Here is a 20,288-nt window from a genome sequence, read left to right on the forward strand (position 1 = left end):
CTTTGCCCAGTATATAACCTACAAGCTCTGATGAGACCAGAAGAAACCGAGCAAACTGCCAAAATCAGCAGGGCGCGCCTTTCACTCAGATTCCCCTAGGCCCACGGAAGCAAAGCAGGTTTTATCCCGGACGAGCCCCCATTTGTGAAATACGAATTCACTTCTCTAAACAAGATAACAAGGTTTTATTAAGGGACAAAGTCAATAAAGCAAAAGCAAACAGCGCTGGGTGCGTGACCGTAGCCAGAGGCGCAAGTGATTAGTATTTGTTACAGGTTTATATACTTTCACAATTCCATTAGTCACATACATATTCATGATCCCTGCATATAGGCAGGGAACATTATAATTTAGTCCAGTAATTTATTATCATAAGTCTCCTCCTCCAGGCATCTGCCCACTGCTCTCCAGTGATTGTGGGCAGGGGTCTTGAGGATGAAGTAATCAGTCTTCCTCATGTGAGTAGGGGTCTTCAAGATGAAGTAAGCAGTCTTCCTCACAGTGTGCTTTTCACCTTTGGCACAGTTGGACGTCCCAGTAATTACACAACTCGGTAAAACCAGTTATATCTGTAAATATTCTGATAGCTAGCAAAGATTTGAAACAGTGTGACCTTCCTGCAAAATTTATAGCAGGTCAGGAGTATCCCAAGCTAGCAGATGTTTGAGAAGCTCTGCCTCTAAACTAACTGATAAGTAGAAGGATGGTGTGAAATAACTCCTTCATGCCTAGTAGAGTCACTAAATCTTGTTATCTCACCACAGACTTACAACACAAACATTGTTCTTTAAAACTAAAGATACTTTAGAGGACCAGTGTGAAACAGTTAACTCACATTTAGTGTGGCCACTAAATTCCACAGGCTAACAACATAAACATTGTTCTCTTTCTACAACCTAAGTTAAGCTGAAAAGTATTTTAACTCTATATTTTACAGGCACTAGTTTTACTTCCATCAAGCATGCAAACCCCCCCCCTTTTCTTCTTTTTAACTTTACAGATTCTTCTACTATATGACTCCAGTTTGCTCATCTTATGTCTTTATCGAGCTTTGGTTTTGTTACTATAAACTTGTATAGTTATATCCACATAACCACATCTATGATTTGCGAAAGCCAATACATTTATGTGTTTATCACAGTGGGAGGCACTGAGCCATGGGTAGAGACCTGCTGTACACGCCGGGAGCTGGCAGATCCCTGCCCGCGGCTCTGTGCCCATATCGGCCGTTCACTTCTGCACGCTGCAGACGTGCCGCTGGGCTTTGTCTCTTGACGGTGCTCGCCGCCATAAACAGTGATCTCATACCGGTCCTGGCAGCGCAGCCTGGCCAGGCAGCGCCCTCCCGTGGGCACCGGATTCCCGGTGGCAGACAGTTCCAGTACCCATCTTTCCACCCCATTGCTGCGTTTCGGAGGGGTGATGTGGGGTGGGAGGCAAGTTGGGGATGCTCGGTGGTGCCCACCTCATCCCTTTCCCTCTTTTCAGGTGCTGATGCCCACACATGCGGGGCAAGTGTTTGCCTATGACTCCCCCAAGGACAAGCAGGATGAGTATTATTTCCCTTGTTACCTCCTCTCCACGGGCTCCCAGGAGATCTACAATGTGCTGCCTGTCCAAGGGGAGGTCCTGAGCCTGTTCAGCCAGGAGGTGAGGCTGGTTGGCGGGCAGGGAGATGCTCTGTCACAGCGTGGGATCCAAATCTGGACAAATGACACACAAAACGGGGCACATTGTGAGCCTTGGTGCTGTTTTGTGCACCTCTGTCCTTCCCAGTGGTCCCTGAGAGGAGGCTGGTGTTATAAATTGAGACCACAACGGATCATAATCCAATTAGAATTTTATTAATTATTGCAAGTAGAATATGAGCAAAGACAGCGCTGGACGACAGGGGAGTCTGCGCTCCGCCAACTGCCGTGCTGAGCAGTTCAAACAGCCCCTTTTTATACATCTCTGTCGGTTCCTGGGCCTCTGGCGGTTATCTTATCTTGCACAAGCAGTGTCTGGTGGCTGTTTGCATCCTGAACACCTGGCGGTCATCTTGGCTATTCGCATATGCGATTTCCTGGGCACCTGGTGGTCATCTTGGCTATTCACATATGCGATTTCCTGGGCACCTGGCGGTGATCTTATCAGTGTCTGTTGGCTACTTTTTAAATTGGGCTTAACATAAATCTTAATAAACAATATTCTAGTCTATAGTTTCTTACAATCCCCCCTTTTTCTTTTTATCCTATTATTGTTTATTAGATGCTACTTTCATTCTCGGCACTGCGAGCAAACCTTTTTCCACAATCCCAACATTTGTCATAACACTCACAAGGTAATACCTCACAATTACAATAGGCATAGCTTTCACGTGGCATAACGCATTCACAACAATCTTCATCCTCATTAATAGATACACTCTTATATTTTGCCCCAGACCTCGTAGTTAAAATAAGCAGTTTAGCTATGCCAAACCGTTCTCTAATAAAGTGTAAAACATAGCGTAATATACAAGGCCCAAATATAAGTCCCAAAATCAACATAATAAGCGGTCCTGCTAAAGCAGACAACAAAGTGGTTAGCCAAGGTGAAACATTAAACCAGTTTTCATACCATGACCTGCCCATCTCACGATCTTTCTTACGTTGATCTAACCTTTTCCGGAGTTCAGACATGGTGTCCTGGACTACTCCAGTATGGTCAGCAAAAGAACAACATTCTTCATTGAGAGCTACACATAACCCTCCTTCTTTTAAAAACAATAGATCTAATCCTAAACAGCAATCACTGAGATTAAATTTTCCACAGACCACTCCTTTTTGAGCCAACAGGTAATCTAAAACCACACGATTCTGATATATTGCAGTTTTCATTTTAGTATTTTGCTTTGCAATTAATCCTAGTGCATTTTCTGTTTTATTTATTACTATTTCTACCACAGTTTGTGACCTTATAATTCTATTTAACATACATATAGGAGTTCTGTATCCCCAGGATGCATCTTCGGTCCAAGTTGTCAAATCATAATAGATTATTCATTCAGGTGGCCACTCATTGTCTTTCTATTTTGTAGCTCTCTTTTATATTGTTTTCTCCTTAATAAGAAGAAACTAGGTCTGATCATTCCTAATATACATGAACCTGTCCAATTTTGGGGTAAAAATGCAAAGGTTATTTTACTACTGTTATAAATTGAGACCACAACGGATCATAATCCAATTAGAATTTTATTAATTATAGCAAGTAGAATATGAGCAAAGACAGGGCTGGACGGCAGGGGAGTCTGCGCTCCGCCTACTGCCGTGCTGAGCAGTTCAAAAAGCCCTCCCTTATACATCTTTTACTTCCGTGTTCATGACGTAGTTGAGGTACTCTGCGCATGCTTCAGCTGTTGCTAGGGGGTCGACTTCTGCCTCCCGGTGGTCGGTGAGGCCGAAATAAGAAGTCTTCCTCCTTTGTTCCATAGTTGACCCTTCATTTATGTCCTTATATGGAGTGGTTTGTCTTATTTCTGCCAGTTCCTGGAACATCTTGCAAGCCAGTTTCTGTAACACCTTGTGGTCATCTTATGTTTGCATAAACGGTTTCTGGTTTAATTGGTGTAAGCGATTGCGGTTATCTTATCTTGCATAAGCTGTGTCCGTTAACTGTGTGCATAAGCAATTTCATATCTTTTGTTGTCTAACCTTTATATTGGGCTTAACATATATATACCTAACATATATCTTAATAAACAATACCTTATTCTTTAGTTTTTCACACTACAGATTCAATAATATCCATTTGGAGTAGGCCAACTGTTTGGTATGTTAGTTCCATTAGTCCAGTTACTGAATTGGTGGTTTATTTCTATGGGATTTCCCCATCTTCCCCAGTCTTTCTTTGCTCTCTTCCACATATAACCCCCTTCACAAAGTAAATTTCCTATTGGTTTTACACCATTTTCTAAATTTTGCCAACAACTTTTTCAGATTATACCCGTTTGCAAGATCCATTGTTGTCTCCTTTTGTTTCCTTTTCGATTTTTCCAGATTGTAGGGTCGCTTATATCACTCTCCATTGCCTCCTAGGCCCATCTCTTTCCCTGGTTAGTTCCCCCACAAACATAGCAGTTAGTTACATTCAATGCTTTAGATATATTTTCAGCAAGATTTACAAAGAGATTTTTAGCAACTGTGAGAATTTCATATTGGACTCCAGTTTTTTTGATCTTAATACTAATAATCACACCTGGGTCTTCCCCAGTTCCATATATTTTAAGTCCAATTTTAGTTACTTGCTTCTGTTTCCAATTTTTTTTTTTTTTTCAAATCTATGAGAGTTAAATTTATTGGATTGCAGGCACGGGTTGTACAGTTATTGTTTGTTTGTATTTTTGCTATTGAAGCTTGTAAAGTCTTACATTGATAATCACATCCCCAGCCTGCAGTATCCCAGCATACACAAGACCATCCCTTTCTTCCACAGAGGTGTGATGACTGATACCTAGTTGTTTGATTAGGTACATAATCAAGATTTATATGACATTGGTATCCACCTGGGTAAATATATTTTAGTTGGCTACTGTGATGCGCGGATAAACTCCACAACTAGTTAAAGTTGTAAAGTAGGTATGCTTTTATTCAGTGCTGAGGTGCATGGGGATAGCTCCTCCAAAGCATGCACGCCTCAGGGTTGTTGTCCCTTTACACTTATTCTCTTAAGGTATACATAGACATGAGGTTGCTCAATCCGCCTATACATATGTATTACCTATCCCCGCTTCGTACTATAATGAGCCAGAAGGTCCTTTGCACTTGCGCAGTGCCCCTTCTGGTCATGGGCAGGGGTCTCAGGATGAAGTAAATGAGTCTTCCTCCTGTGGGTAGGGGTCTTCAAGATGAAGTAAATGAGTCTTCCTCTTCTTAACCTTTACACCTTTTAATCTTCAGACATGGACTTAGGGTTAGTTGGGCCCAGTCTGCTTCTCCTGCCGCTTATCAGTAGGACCCAACACCTGTGCTTTTGTCATGGTCTTAAGGCTTGGTCACCCAGTCTGCCTCTCCTGCCGCCTATCAGCAGGACCTTTCATCTGCTTTTGTCAGTAGAATTAGCATCTGTTTCTTCCCCTCCAGCAGTAATCAATGCCTTGGCAAGGTGGCAATGGCAGGTACTTAGGACAGACAACACTTTTGTTTAAGCAAAGGAATTCCTTTAACTCCCTTGTACAATTTCTCTGTATTACCCCCCTGTACATTGGTTACCCGTGTATCAGTCCCCCCTTTTTCTATAAAGTGAGTAAATTCTTTTACTCTATTATTTATGACAGACCTATCCATGTTCCTTCTATTGATTTAAAATTATACCTGGAGAAGGCCTTGGTTAAGTATATCTCTGAACCATCCAGTAACTCCTCATCCAATTCACTTCCTTAAGCTTTTGCATACTCTCCTGCAGTTTTCCCAGCTTAGCATGGATTGATTCAGAATGGTCAGATTACGTTCATGCAGCACATACCTTTGAAATCCTCAAAACCTTTTCTACAAGACACCCACTGTATCTTGCAGGACTCAAACCACCAGGTGCCTGCTGCCTAAAAAAACAAAACTTTTTCTACAGGACACCCACCGTGTCTTGCAGGACCCTAACCACAAGATGCCCACTGCCTCCTGTGATTGTAAACCGTAGGACGCCCGCTGCCTCTTGTTTTACACCTTTTTTGTACAAGACACCCACTGTGTCTTGCAGGACCCTAACCACAAGATGCCCACTGCCTCCTGTGATTGTAAACCATAGGACGCCCGCTGCTTCTTGTTTTACACCTTTACCCAAACCACGAGATGCCCACTGCCCCCTGTGACTGTAAACCACAGGACGCCCGCTGCCTCTCGTGCGTAAAACCTTAAACCACAAGATGCTCACTGTCCCCTGTTACTGTGCCCGTTGCCTCTTGTGGATGTACATCAAACGGACACTAGCACCCGGGTGTGCACCTAATTAGGCCAAGCTTCATGTAGTATGTGCAGCACTTGTACTACCCTTATCTCATACCTGGATTTATATTCTGATTCAACATTGTGTTAACACCCATGGATCACTCTATCTTTCTGTTATTACCGCTCAATGTGATATTCCAGGGAACTTTTGGAGCCTTTTTGAATCCAGACGCTTATAGTAGTGAAAGTTGTGAGTAATAGTTGGAACGGCCCCTTCCACCTTGGTTCGAGATCTTCTTCCTCTGTGGGTCTGAAAGATTTTATGTATACGTAATCTCCAGGTTGTATATTATGTACTGGACTCTCCAGTCCTCTGCTTCGAGTTCCAGCCACATGGTTTTCTTCTCCCACTTGGAGAGGCACTCCCTGTTGGACCCCATATGGTCTTCCATATAAAATTTTACATGGTCTAGCCTTTTCTTTCGACCGAGGTTTAGTTCAAAGCCTTAATAGAGCCAGTGGTAAGGCTTGGTACCAATATTAATTTATTTCCTGACATATTTTACCAGTCTGATGTTTTGATCAGATGAACCATCTTTTCTACTTGCCCACTGACCTGGGGCCTGTATGGTACATGTAGTTGCCAATCAGCTTCTAATTTTTGCTAGTTTTTTGTAACTATTTTGCTCTAAAGTGCGAGCCTCGGTCGGAAGAAATTGCCTCTGGTACTCCAAAACAAGGTATATCATACAACGATGTTCCAATTACTTGTCTTACATTATTTATTCTACAAGGGAATGCTTCTGGCCACCCTGAAAAAGTATCCATTAACACCAACAAATATTAGTAACCTGTTCTCGGTAACTCAGGAAAATTTATTTGCCAGTACTGTCCTGGTTAGCTTCCTTCCCAGGTGTACCAATTTGATTTCTATTTTCTCCTTCCTACAATTTGCCTGTCTAAGTATTTATACAAAGAGTTGTGACCCCAATGAGTTTTATTAGGTTCCTCCTGAAGTATCTTCCAGAATTGATTACAGGGAATTAAAATTCGCCCATCATATATCTGAACCCAACCCCTTTTTTTTCCTGTCCTTTGAGATCTTCAATCAATTTTCTATCCTCCTTTGAATATCTAGGTTTAGATTTTTCAATTGTTAGTTTGCCATCAGGGATTAAAAGAATGATTTTAGATTGTTCAGCTTCTTGTTTGGCTTCAATATTGGCCAAATTATTTCCAGTTTCCTGATCAGAGTCACCAGCTTAAATTTAAAAACCAAAAAAAAAACCATGAAGGAGATAACCAGTGGGCTTCTTTCTGTTCCAGAACTGCTAATCCAACATGAGACACTAGTACAGTAATCTTTTGTCCCAAGGTAAATTTGCAAGCCTCTTCAATGTTCATGACAACTGCAGCCACAGCTCTTAGGCATCCGGGCTCTCCTTTGCTTGCTTCATCCAGCTGTTTTGAAAAATGCACCACTGTCTTCTTATAGGGTCCTAGCTTCTGAGCAAGGACCAAAGCTATTCCCTCTTCATAGGAATATAGCCAAAATGATTTAGTCACATCTGGAAGTCACAGAGCTGCAGTTCTCATTAGCTCTGTTTTAAGCCCTCCTCTACAGAATCGGTCTATTCCAAAGAGGTTTCTTTTAACAGTTCATATAGTGGTCTTACCAGAACATCATAATTGTGTATCCGTGTCTGCATCATGCAGTCATTCCCAGGAACGTACAGAACTCCTTGATGGTTAAATGGCTTCTTTTCTAGCAGTTCCAACTTCTCTGTTCTCCTGTTGTTTCATACCCTAGGTAGGAAACTCAGGTTTGAATTAGTTTGGCCTTTTGTCTGGATACCTGATAATCATTCAGTCCCAGAAAATTCAATAATCCCACCATTAACGAGACATAGGTCATTCACATATTGTAAGAGAGTCCCTCTGAGTGGTGGATTCCATGTTTCTAGTTCCAGTGTTAACTGATTTCAAAACTCGTCGGACTGGTTTTAAACCCTTCAGGTAATACTGTCCAAATTAGTTGAGTTTTCCTTACAGTGCCAGGATTTTCCTTATTCAAAAGCCAATAAATTCTGGTTTTCTTTGGCCAATATTAACCAAAGAAAGAGTCCTTTAAATCCAAGACAGCAAACCATTTGATTATTATTCAATTTAGTAACAAATGCCTATACCCCCCTTCCTTGGCAGTTCTGTAAAGTCAATCTGCCATTGTTGGCCTGGTCCATTTGTTCCCTTTTAGATTTTTCCAGACTGCAGGGTCACTTATATTGCTCTCCATTGCCTCCCAGGGCCATCTCTCTCCCCGGTTAGTTCACCCAAAAACACAACAGTTAGTTACATTCAATGCTTTAGCTATATATTCAGCAAGATTTACAAAGAGATTTTTTAGCAACTGTGGGAATTTCATATTGGACTCCAGTTTCCATTTCATGATAATACATGATGTTGTATTGACTCTTTATATTTTTCTTTGATCTTAATACTAATAATCACATTTGGGTCTTCTCCAGTTTAAGTCCAATTTTAGTTACTTTTTTTTTCTGTTTCCAATTTTTCAGTTAAATTTCAGTTAAATTTACTGACTTGCAGGCACGGGTTGTACAGCTATTCCTGCTATTAAATTTCATAGAGTCTTACATTGATAGTCATATCTCCAGCCTGCAGTATTCCAGCATACACAAGACCATCCTTTTCTTCCACAGAGGTGTGATGACTGATATCTAGCCGTTTGACTAGGTACATCATCAGGATTTATGTGACATTGGTATCCACCTGGGCAAATATATTTTGGTTGGCTACTATAGTACCACCTCCACTCTAAACTTCCACAATTAGTATCTAAATTATCATCTATAATATCACATGCATCAAAAATTATTGACAGTGAGGTACTCGAATTGGTTATAACTTCATTATAACTTATTCCAATTAATCTTCCTTCTTCTGAATTTGTCCTCACTGAGTTTGATTATATATGCAACTGCCTGTCTTTGTTCCTTTGCATTCATAAACGGTGTGGTAGATCATTATTTGAGAGGTTACTCTCCCTTGTCTAGTTGTGGTAGTGCATTCTACAGTGGTTGTGAATGGTTTTCCTATCAGAACTGACACCAAAAGAGGTCCGGTCAGGATCATAGTGCTCAGCGGTCACAGCCCCAGGGGTTGCAGCCCTTGGCAGACCTTTTCAGCTGCAGCACCGACTCCCTCCGGTCTTGCCCTCTCTGGTAAATTAAAGGTATACCCCACAACAACTATTCCAACGAGGTGGTAATTTCACACCGAATGCAAAAAGAACTGTAATTGATTTCTCAAAAACTATTCGTGGTCTCCCCTACCAGTAATAATATACTTCAAACAACTGATACGCGGATAGACTCCACAACTAGTTAAAGTTGTAAAGTAGGTATGCTTTTATTCAGCGCTGAGGTGCATGGGGATAGCTCCTGCAAAGCATGCACATCTCAGGGTTGTTGTCCCTTTACACTTATTCTCTTAAGGTATACATAGACATGAGGTTGCTCAATCCGCCTATACATATTTATTATCTATCCCCGCTTCGTATTATAATGAGCTGGAAGGTCCTTTGCACTTGCGCAGTGCCCCTTCTGATCATGGGCAGGGGTCTCAGGATGAAGTAAATGAGTCTTCCTCCTGTGGGCAGGGGTCTTCAAGATGAAGTAAATGAGTCTTCCTCTTCTTAACCTTTACACCTTTTAATCTTCAGACATGGACTTAGGGTTAGTTGGCGCCCAGTCTGCTTCTCCTGCCGCTTATCAGTAGGAACAAACATCTGTGTTTTTGTCATGGTCTTAAGGCTTGGTCACCCAGTCTGCCTCTCCTGCCGCCTATCAGCAGGACCTTTCATCTGCTTTTGTCAGTAGAATTAGCATCTGCTTCTTCCCCTCCAGCAGTAATCAATGCCTTGGCAAGATGGCAATGGCAGGTACTTAAGACAGACAACACTTTTGTTTAAGCAAAGGAATTCCTTTAACTCCCTTGTACAATTTTTCTGTATTACCCTCCTGTACATTGGTTACCCGTGTATCAGTCCCCCCTTTTTCTATAAAGTGAGTAAATTCTTTTACTCTATTATTTATGACAGACCTATCCATGTTAAAATTATACCTGGAGAAGGCCTTGGTTAAGTATATCTCTGAACCATTCAGTAACTCCTCATCCAATCCACTTCCAACAATTTTAAGCTTTTGCATATTCCCCTGCAGTTTTCCCAGCTTAGCATGGATTGATTCAGAATGGTCAGATTACGTTCATGCAGCACATACCTTTGAAATCCTCAAAACCTTTTCTACAAGACACCCACTGTATCTTGCAGGACTCAAACCACCAGATGCCTGCTGCTTAAAAACCAAAACTTTTTCTACAAGACACCCACTGTGTCTTGCAGGACCCTAACTACAAGATGCCCACTGCCTCCTGTGATTGGAAACCATAGGATGCCCGCTGCCTCTTCTTTTACACCTAAAACCTTTTTGTACAAGACACCCACGGTGTCTTGCAGGACCCTAACCACAAGATGCCCACTGCCTCCTGTGATTGTAAACCATAGGACGCCCGCTGCCTCTTGTTTTACACCTAAAACCTTTTTGTACAAGACATCCACGGTGTCTTGCAGGACCCTAACCACAAGATGCCCACTGCCTCCTGTGATTGTAAACCATAGGACGCCCGCTGCCTCTCGTGCGTAAAACCTTTTGTACAAGACATCCACTGTGTCTTGCGGACCCAAACCACAAGATGCTCACTGTCCCCTGTGACTGTAAACCACAGAATGCCTGTTGCCTCTTGTGGGTGTACACCAAACGGACACTAGCACCCGGGTGTGCACCTAATTAGGCCAAGCTTCATGTAGTATGTGCAGCACTTGTACTGCCCTTCTGTTATTACCGTTCGATGTGATTTTCCAAGGAGCTTTTGGAGCCTTTTTGAATCCAGACGCTTTGTTCTCTAATTTTGATAGTAGTGAAAGTTGTGAGTAATACTTGGAACGGCCCCTTCCACCTTGGTTCGAGATCTTCTTCCTCTGTGGGTCTGAAAGATTTTATGTATACGTAATCTCCAGGTTGTATATTATGTACTGGACTCTCCAGTCCTCTGCTTCGAGTTCCAGCCACATGGTTTTCTTCTCCCACTTGGAGAGGCACTCCCTGTTGGACCCCATATGGTCTTCCATATAAAATTTTACATGGTCTAGCCTTTTCTTTCGACCGAGGTTTAGTTCAAAGCCTTAATAGAGCCAGTGGTAAGGCTTGGTACCAATTTCCTGACATATTTTACCAGTCTGATGTTTTGATCAGATGAACCATCTTTTCTACTTGCCCACTGACCTGGGGCCTCTATGGTACGTGTAGTTCTTGTAACTATTTTGCTCTAAAGTGCGAGCCTCGGTCGGAAGAAATTGCCTCTGGTACTCCAAAACAAGGTATATCATACAACGATGTTCCAATTACTTGTCTTACATTATTTATTCTACAAGGGAATGCTTCTGGCCACCCTGAAAAAGTATCCATTAACACCAACAAATATTAGTAACCTGTTCTCGGTAACTCAGGAAAATTTATTTGCCAGTACTGTCCTGGTTAGCTTCCTTCCCAGGTGTACCAATTTGATTTCTATTTTCTCCTTCCTACAATTTGCCTGTCTAAGTATTTATACAAAGAGTTGCGACTCCAATGAGTTTTATTAGGTTCCTCCTGAAGTATCTTCCAGAGTTGATTACAGGGAATTACAATTCGCCCATCATGTATCTGAACCCAACCCCCTTTTTTTCCTGTCCTTTGAGATCTTCAATCAATTTTCTATCCTCCTTTGAATATCTAGGTTTAGATTTCTCAATTGTTAGTTTGCCATCAGGGATTAAAAGAATGATTTTAGATTGTTCAGCTTCTTGTTTGGCTTCAATATTGGCCAAATTATTTCCAGTTTCCTGATCAGAGTCACCAGCTTAAATTTAAAAACCAAAAAAAAAACCATGAAGGAGATAACCAGTGGGCTTCTTTCTGTTCCAGAACTGCTAATACAACATGAGACACTAGTACAGTAATCTTTTGTCCCAAGGTAAATTTGCAAGCCTCTTCAATGTTCATGACAACTGCAGCCACAGCCCTTGGGCATCCGGGCTCTCCTTTGCTTGCTTCATCCAGCTGTTTTGAAAAATGCACCACTGTCTTCTTATAGGGTCCTAGTTTCTGAGCAAGGACCAAAGCTATTCCCTGCTCTTCATAGGAATATAGCCAAAATGATTTAGTCACATCCGGAAGTCACAGAGCTGCAGTTCTCATTAGCTCTGTTTTAAAGCCCTCCTCTACAGAATCAGTCTATTCCAAAGAGAGAGGTTTCTTTTAACAGTTCATATAGTGGTCTTACCAGAACACCATAATCATGTATCCATGTCTGCATCATCCAGTCATTCCCAGGTACGTACTCCTTGATGGCTGATGGTCGTGGTGTTTGATAAATGGCTTCTTTTCTAGCAGTTCCAACTTCTCTGTTCTCCTGTTGTTTCATACCCTAGGTAGGAAACTCAGGTTTGAATTAGTTTGGCCTTTTGTCTGGATACCTGATAATCATTCAGTCCCAGAAAATTCAACAATCCCACCATTAACGAGACATATTCTTCCTTTGTACCTGTAGCAATTAATAGGTCATTCACATATTGTAAGAGAGTCCCTCTGAGTGGTGGATTCCATGTTTCTAGTTCCAGTGTTAACTGATTTCAAAACTCGTCGGACTGGTTTTAAACCCTTCAGGTAATACTGTCCAAATTAGTTGAGTTTTCCTTACAGTGCCAGGATTTTCCTTATTCAAAAGCCAATAAATTCTGGTTTTCTTTGGCCAATATTAACCAAAGAAAGAGTCCTTTAAATCCAAGACAGCAAACCATTTGATTATTATTCAATTTAGTAACAAATGCCTATACCCCCCTTCCTTGGCAGTTCTGTAAAGTCAATCTGCCATTGTTGGCCTGGTCCATTTGTTCCCTTTTAGATTTTTTCAGATTGCAGGGTCACTTATATTACTCTCCATTGCCTCCCAGGGCCATCTCTCTCCCCGGTTATTTCCCCCACAAACACAGCAGTTAGTTACATTCAATGCTTTAGCTATATTTTCAGCAAGATTTACAAAGAGATTTTTTTAGCAACTGTGGGAATTTCATATTGGACTCCAGTTTCCATTTCATGATAATACATGATGTTGTATTGACTCTTTATATTTTTCTTTGATCTTAATACTAATAATCACATTTGGGTCTTCTCCAGTTCCATATATTTTAAGTCCAATTTTAGTTACTTTTTTCTGTTTCCAATTTTTCAGTTAAATTTCAGTTAAATTTACTGGCCTGCAGGCACGGGTTGTAGTCATATCTCCAGCCTGCAGTATTCCAGCATACACAAGACCATCTTTTTCTTCCACAGAGGTGTATCCACATGGGCAAATATATTTTGGTTGGCTACTATAGTACCACCTCCACTCTAAACTTCCACAATTAGTATCTAAATTATCATCTATAATATCACATGCATCAAAAATTATTGACAGTGAGGTACTTGAATTGGTTATAACTTCATTATAACTTATTCCAATTAATCTTCCTTCTTCTGAATTTGTCCTCACTGAGTTTGATTATATATGCAATTGCCTGTCTTTGTTCCTTTGCATTCATAAACGGTGTGGTAGATCATTATTTGAGAGGTTACTCTCCCTTGTCTAGTCTACAGTTGTTGTGAATGGTTTTCCTATCAGAAAGGTATACCCCACAACAACTATTCCAACGAGGTGGTAATTTCACACTGAATGCAAAAAGAACTGTAATTGATTTCTCAAAAACTATTCATGGTCTCCCCTACCAGTAATAATATACTTCAAACAACTGGGACACTTGGCTCTTAAAATAATTTCAACTATATCTGCATTTCCCATATCAAATTTACAGGAGTCAATATAAATTCCTTCAGTTACTTATCCGAGTCCTCTTGAGGGTCAGCTTGGTGTCTCCGGGTTCAGTCACAACTTTCCTTTTATGGGTCCATTTACTCATGACGCGTGTGTCCACCCTTTTTCAGCAGTTCTTATTGCCGTTTCTGTAGTTAAAAGAACAAGAAATGGTCCCTCCCAACGAGGGGATAAACTCTCTTTTTTCCAGCTTTTATGTCATTCTTGTTCTAATTCATTCACTGGAGCTGCCCCATGGCATTCCCCTCCAGGGCAGTCTCACTTCCAGGGTCCCGACTCCCCATAGCACACACACCGATCTGGTTCCACAGAAGAGCCTACTCCCCCAACTCTGCTCAACATTCCTTCTCCACCAATTTCAAAGCAACCGCTTTCTTTTTATCCACTTTCCATGTTTCCTCCTTTACTCCCAGCCAACAACCCTTCAGTCCCATCTATCAACATGTCTGTTGTTTGCCTAAACACAGGAGCTGCTCGAGCTCCCTCCTTAACTTTCTTTAACTTCTTAACATCTTTCCCCAGTATCACAATCTGAACAACATTTCTTTAGCTTTTAGTTCTTCCTGTTCTTTTCCAAAGCAAAAATTAAGGGATCAGGAAGAGGTATATTAATTTTGCACTGTCACATCTGCATACATTCCATTTTTCTTGTCACCTCAAAACAACATTAATTATAACACTGTATCATACTTCAAAGTTCCATTTTTGGGCTATTTTCCTTGATCTTCCAAAGTATATGAAGGTCAGCATTAGTTACAATATTTTACCAACGTTTTCTTGTTTACAGAGGCCCCAGAAGATCCTCTCAGTTCTTTCCAATGAGCCAAAATGTAACCCAATGGGCTTTTCCTCAGAATTTCCTTGTCTTGACCGGCTCCCATTTCAGCCAATCTTTTACAAATCTCTTTATAGTTTCTCAGTGCTCTGCAAATGCACTTATGAAAATATGAGAGCACCTACACAAGTTTCAGTTACAGCAAAATTTCCTTTGCAATCATGCCTCTTAAATTTTTTTTTGACATTTTTACTTTTTTTTTTTCCAGTTTGTGTTTTTTTCTCTTTTTTTTCTTTTCTTTTAATCTTATACACAGGACAGAGACAGGACCACAAAACATAGACACTTCGTCCGTCTCCGGCCGCTCTCCTCGCGGAGACACGGAACCGCGGATTGGGACTCCACACTCGCTTCGTAGCTATGCTACGTCTCAGTCACACAGAAACACAAAGTTACACATGGGATCCCCCACTCACACTATGGTTCCGCTTACCCTCCTCACGGTTCTCAGAATTTGAGATACAGCAGAAACCTGGTGGGTTCGCTTACCCTTCACCTGCCCCCCCTAGCAGGTCCGTCCTGGCTCCCAAAACTTGGGATACAGGGAAAACCCGGGCTCACCCGATCCGCTCCCAGGATCGCTAGCAGCCGCTCTATCGGTCGGCGAGCCCCCCGCTTGCAAGCCATACCAACCAAGGGGAACTTCGCTGTGCGCCAGACGTCTCTGCGCGCCTTACCAGCAGCCCCGGGCCACGCGTACGCCTTACAGGCCACCTAAATTACCAAAACCTAAATTACCAAAACCCCAAGCATACCGTTTCTCCGCAGCCGGCACAGGTTGTTGTCTGTCCCCGCAGTGAGCAGACGAGAAGTGGAGGTCCTCCAGGCAAACAGCCTGTGGCGCCGAGGATGTCCACCCCTTGGCCGATCCTGCAGCCGGACAGAGGTCTCCTGCCTGGCTCGCCAAATTGATACGCAGATAGACTCCACAACTAGTTAAAGTTGTAAAGTAGGTATGCTTTTATTCAGCGCTGAGGTGCATGGGGATAGCTCCTCCAAAGCATGCACGCCTCAGGGTTGTTGTCCCTTTACACTTATTCTCTTAAGGTATACATAGACATGAGGTTGCTCAATCCGCATATACATATTTATTATCTATCCCCGCTTCGTATTATAATGAGCTGGAAGGTCCTTTGCACTTGCGCAGTGCCCCTTCTGATCATGGGCAGGGGTCTCAGGATGAAGTAAATGAGTCTTCCTCCTGTGGGCAGGGGTCTTCAAGATGAAGTAAATGAGTCTTCCTCTTCTTAACCTTTACACCTTTTAATCTTCAGACATGGACTTAGGGTTAGTTGGCGCCCAGTCTGCTTCTCCTGCCGCTTATCAGTAGGACCCAACACCTGTGCTTTTGTCATGGTCTTAAGGCTTGGTCACCCAGTCTGCCTCTCCTGCCGCCTATCAGCAGGACCTTTCATCTGCTTTTGTCAGTAGAATTAGCATCTGTTTCTTCCCCTCCAGCAGTAATCAATGCCTTGGCAAGATGGCAATGGCAGGTACTTAGGACAGACAACACTTTTGTTTAAGCAAAGGAATTCCTTTAACTCCCTTGTACAGTTTCTCTGTATTACCCCCCTGTACATTGGTTACCCGTGTATCACAACTGGGACACTTGGTTCTTAAAATAATTTCAACTATATCTGCATTTCCCATATAAAATTTACAGGAGTCAATATAAATTCCTTCAGTTACTTATTCGAGTCCTCTTGAGGGTCAGCTTGGTCTCTCCGGTATCAGTCACAACTTTCCTTTTATGGGTCCTTTTACTCATGACGCGTGTGTCCACCCTTTTTCAGCAGTTCTTATTGCCGTTTCTGTAGTTAAAAGAACAAGAAATGGTCCCTCCCAACGAGGGGATAAATTTTTTTGCTTTCCAGCTTTAATGTAATTCTAGTTCTAATTCATTCACTGGAGCTGCCCCATGGCATTCCCCTCCAGGGCAGTCTAACTTCCAGGGTCCAGACTCCCCATAGCACACACACCGATCTGGTTCCACAGCCTTCAGTCCCATCTATCAACATGTCTGTTTCCATTTGTTTGCCTAAACACAGGAGCTGCTCGAGCTCCCTCCTTAACTTTCTTTAACTTCTTAACATCTTTCCCCAGTATCACAATCTGAACAACATTTCTTTAGCTTTTAGTTTTTCCTGTTCTTTTCCAAAGCAATAATTAAGGGATCAGGAAGAGGTATATTAATTTTGCACTGTCACATCTGCATACATTCCATTTTTCTTGTCACCTCAAAACAACATTAATTATAACACTGTATCATAGTTCAAAGTTCCATTTTTGGGCCATTTTCCTTGATCTTCCAAAGTATATGAAGGTCAGCATTGGTTACAATATTTTACCAACGTTTTCTTGTTTACAGAGGCCCCAGAAGATCCTCTCAGTTCTTTCCAATGTGCCAAAATGTAACCCTGATGCACGGGTAACCAATGTACAGGGGGGTAATATAGAGAAATTGTACAAGGGGGTTAAAGGAATTCCTTTACTTAAACAAAAGTATTGTCTGTCCTAAGTATCTGCCACTGCCACCTTGCCAAGGCATTGATTACTGCTGGAGGGGAAGAAACAGATGCTAATTCTACTGACAAAAGCAGATGAAAGGTCCTGCTGATAGGCGGCAGGAGAGGCAGACTGGGTGACCAAGCCTTAAGACCATGACAAAAGCACAGGTGTTGGGTCCTACTGATAAGCGGCAGGAGAAGCAGACTGGGCGATCAGGCCTTAAGACCATGACAAAAACCACGGATGTTTGTTCCTACTGATAAGCGGTAGGAGAAGCAGACTGGGCGCCGACTAACCCTAAATCCATGTCTGAAGATTAAAAGGTGTAAAGGTTAAGAAGAGGAAGACTCATTTACTTCATCTTGAAGACCCCTGCCCACAGGAGGAAGACTCATTTACTTCATCCTGAGACCCCTGCCCATGATCAGAAGGGGCACTGCGCAAGTGCAAAGGACCTTCCGGCTCATTATAATACGAAGCGGGGATAGGTAATAAATATGTATAGGCGGATTGAGCAATCTCATGTCTATGTATACCTTAAGAGAATAAGTGTAAAGGGACAACCACCCTGAGGCGTGCATGCTTTGGAGGAGCTATCCCCATGCACCTCAGCGCTGAATAAAAGCATACCTACTTTACAACTTTAACTAGTTGTGGAGTCTATCCGCGCATCAACCCAATGGGCTTTTCCTCAGAATTTCCTTGTCTTGACCGGCTCCCATTTCAGCCAATCTTTTACAAATCTCTATATAGTTTCTCAGTGCTCTGCAAATGCACTTATGAAAATATGAGAGCACCTACACAAGTTTCAGTTACAGCAAAATTTCCTTTGCAATCATGTCTCTTAAAATTTTTTTTTTGACATTTTTACAATTTTTTTTTCCAGTTTGTGGTTTTTTTTTCTCTTTTTTTTTTCTTTTCTTTTAATCTTATACACAGGACAGAGACAGGACCACAAAATATAGACACTTCGTCCGTCTCCGGCCGCTCTCCTCGCGGAGACACGGAACCGCGGATTGGGACTCCACACTCGCTTCGTAGCTATGCTACGTCTCAGTCACACAGAAACACAAAGTTACACATGGGATCCCCCACTCACACTATGGTTCCGCTTACCCTCCTCACGGTTCTCAGAATTTGAGATACAGCAGAAACCTGGTGGGTTCGCTTACCCTTCACCTGCCCCCCCTAGCAGGTCCGTCCTGGCTCCCAAAACTTGGGATACAGCGAAAACGCGGCCTCACCCGATCCGCCTATACATATGTATTATCTATCCCCGCTTCGTATTATAATGAGCCAGAAGGTCCTTTGCACTTGCGCAGTGCCCCTTCTGATCATGGGCAAGGGTTTCAGGATGAAGTAAATGAGTCTTCCTCTTCTTAACCTTTACAACTTTTAATCTTCAGACATGGACTTAGGGTTAGTCGGCGCCCAGTCTGCTTCTCCTGCCGCTTATCAATAGGAACAAACATCTGTGCTTTTGTCATGGTCCTAAGGCTTGATCGCCCAGTCTGCCTCTCCCGGCTTATCAGCAGGACCTTTCATCTGCTTTTGTCAGTAGAATTAGCATCTGTTTCTTCCCCTCCAGCAGTAATCAATGCCTTGGCAAGGTGGCAATGGCAGGTACTTAGGACAGACAATACTTTTGTTTAAGCAAAGGAATTCCTTTAACTCCCTTGTACAATTTCTCTGTATTGATACACGGGTAGCCAATGTACAGGGGGGTAATACAGAGAAATTGTACAAGGGAGTTAAAGGAATTCCTTTGCTTAAACAAAAGTATTGTCTGTCCTAAATATCTGCCATTGCCACCTTGCCAAGGCATTGATTACTGCTGGAGGGGAAGAAGCAGATGCTAGTTCTGCTGACAAAAGCAAATGAAAGGTCCTGCTGATAAGCCGGGGAGAAGCAGACTGGGCGATCAGGCCTTAAGACCATGACAAAAACACGGATGTTTATTCCTACTGATAAGCAGTAGGAGAAGCAGACTGGGCGCCAACTAACCCTAAATCCATGTCTGAAGATTAAAAGGTGTAAAGGTTAAGAAGAGGAAGACTCATTTACTTCATCTTGAAGACCCCTGCCCACAGGAGGAAGACTCATTTACTTCATCCTGAGACCCCTGCCCATGATCAAAACGGGCACTGCGCAAGTGCAAAGGACCTTCCGGCTCATTATAATACGAAGCGGGGATAGGTAATAAATATGTATAGGCGGATTGAGCAATCTCATGTCTATGTATACCTTAAGAGAATAAGTGTAAAGGGACAACCACCCTGGTGCGTGCATGTTTTGGAGGAGCTATCCCCATGCACCTCAGCGCTGAATAAAAGCATACCTACTTTACAACTTTAACTAGTTGTGGAGTCTATCCGCGTATCATATTACCCCCCTGTACATTGGTTACCCGTGTATCAGTTCCCCCTTTTTCTATAAAGTGAGTAAATTCTTTTACTCTATTATTTATGACAGACTTATCCATGTTACCTGGAGAAGGCCTTGGTTAAGTATATCTCTGAACCATTCAGTAACTCCTCATCCAATCCACTTCCAACAATTTTAAGCTTTTGCATATTCTCCTGCAGTTTTCCCAGCTTAGCATGGATTGATTCAGAATGGTCAGATTACGTTCATGCAGCACATACCTTTGAAATCCTCAAAACCTGTTCTACAAGACACCCACTGTGTCTTGCAGGACCCTAACCACAAGATGCCCACTGCCTCCTGTGATTGTAAACCATAGGACGCCCGCTGCCTCTTGTGCATAAAATCTTTTTGTACAAGACACCCACTGTGTCTTGCGGACCCAAATATCGGGTCGAATTTTTTTTTTCTTTTGCCCATACTTCCATACAGTAATGGACCATTTTTTTTTTTCCTTACTTTTTTTCTTTTTCCTTCCTGTGACAGCTGAATGCCCCAGTACTTTATCATTAACCCCAGGGGACTGTCCGGTGGTATATCTGGTAGGTTGCTCCCTGCTTTATTCTTAGGATCTCTCCTTGGATCCTTTCCTGGGTTATAATTACGACTCTTACTCTGACCCATTGTCTTAC

At 42.3% G+C, this 20,288-nt stretch overlaps 1 pseudogene; it reads left to right on the forward strand.

Annotated features, from left to right (window-relative positions):
- LOC117438208 (breast cancer anti-estrogen resistance protein 1-like) overlaps window positions 1–20,288 on the forward strand; it is a 45,769-nt pseudogene that overhangs the window by 20,325 nt on the left and 5,156 nt on the right.

The sequence above is a fragment of the Melopsittacus undulatus genome (genome assembly GCF_012275295.1).
Source record: "Melopsittacus undulatus isolate bMelUnd1 chromosome W unlocalized genomic scaffold, bMelUnd1.mat.Z SUPER_W_unloc_2, whole genome shotgun sequence".
In the NCBI taxonomy this organism is placed as follows: domain Eukaryota; kingdom Metazoa; phylum Chordata; class Aves; order Psittaciformes; family Psittaculidae; genus Melopsittacus; species Melopsittacus undulatus.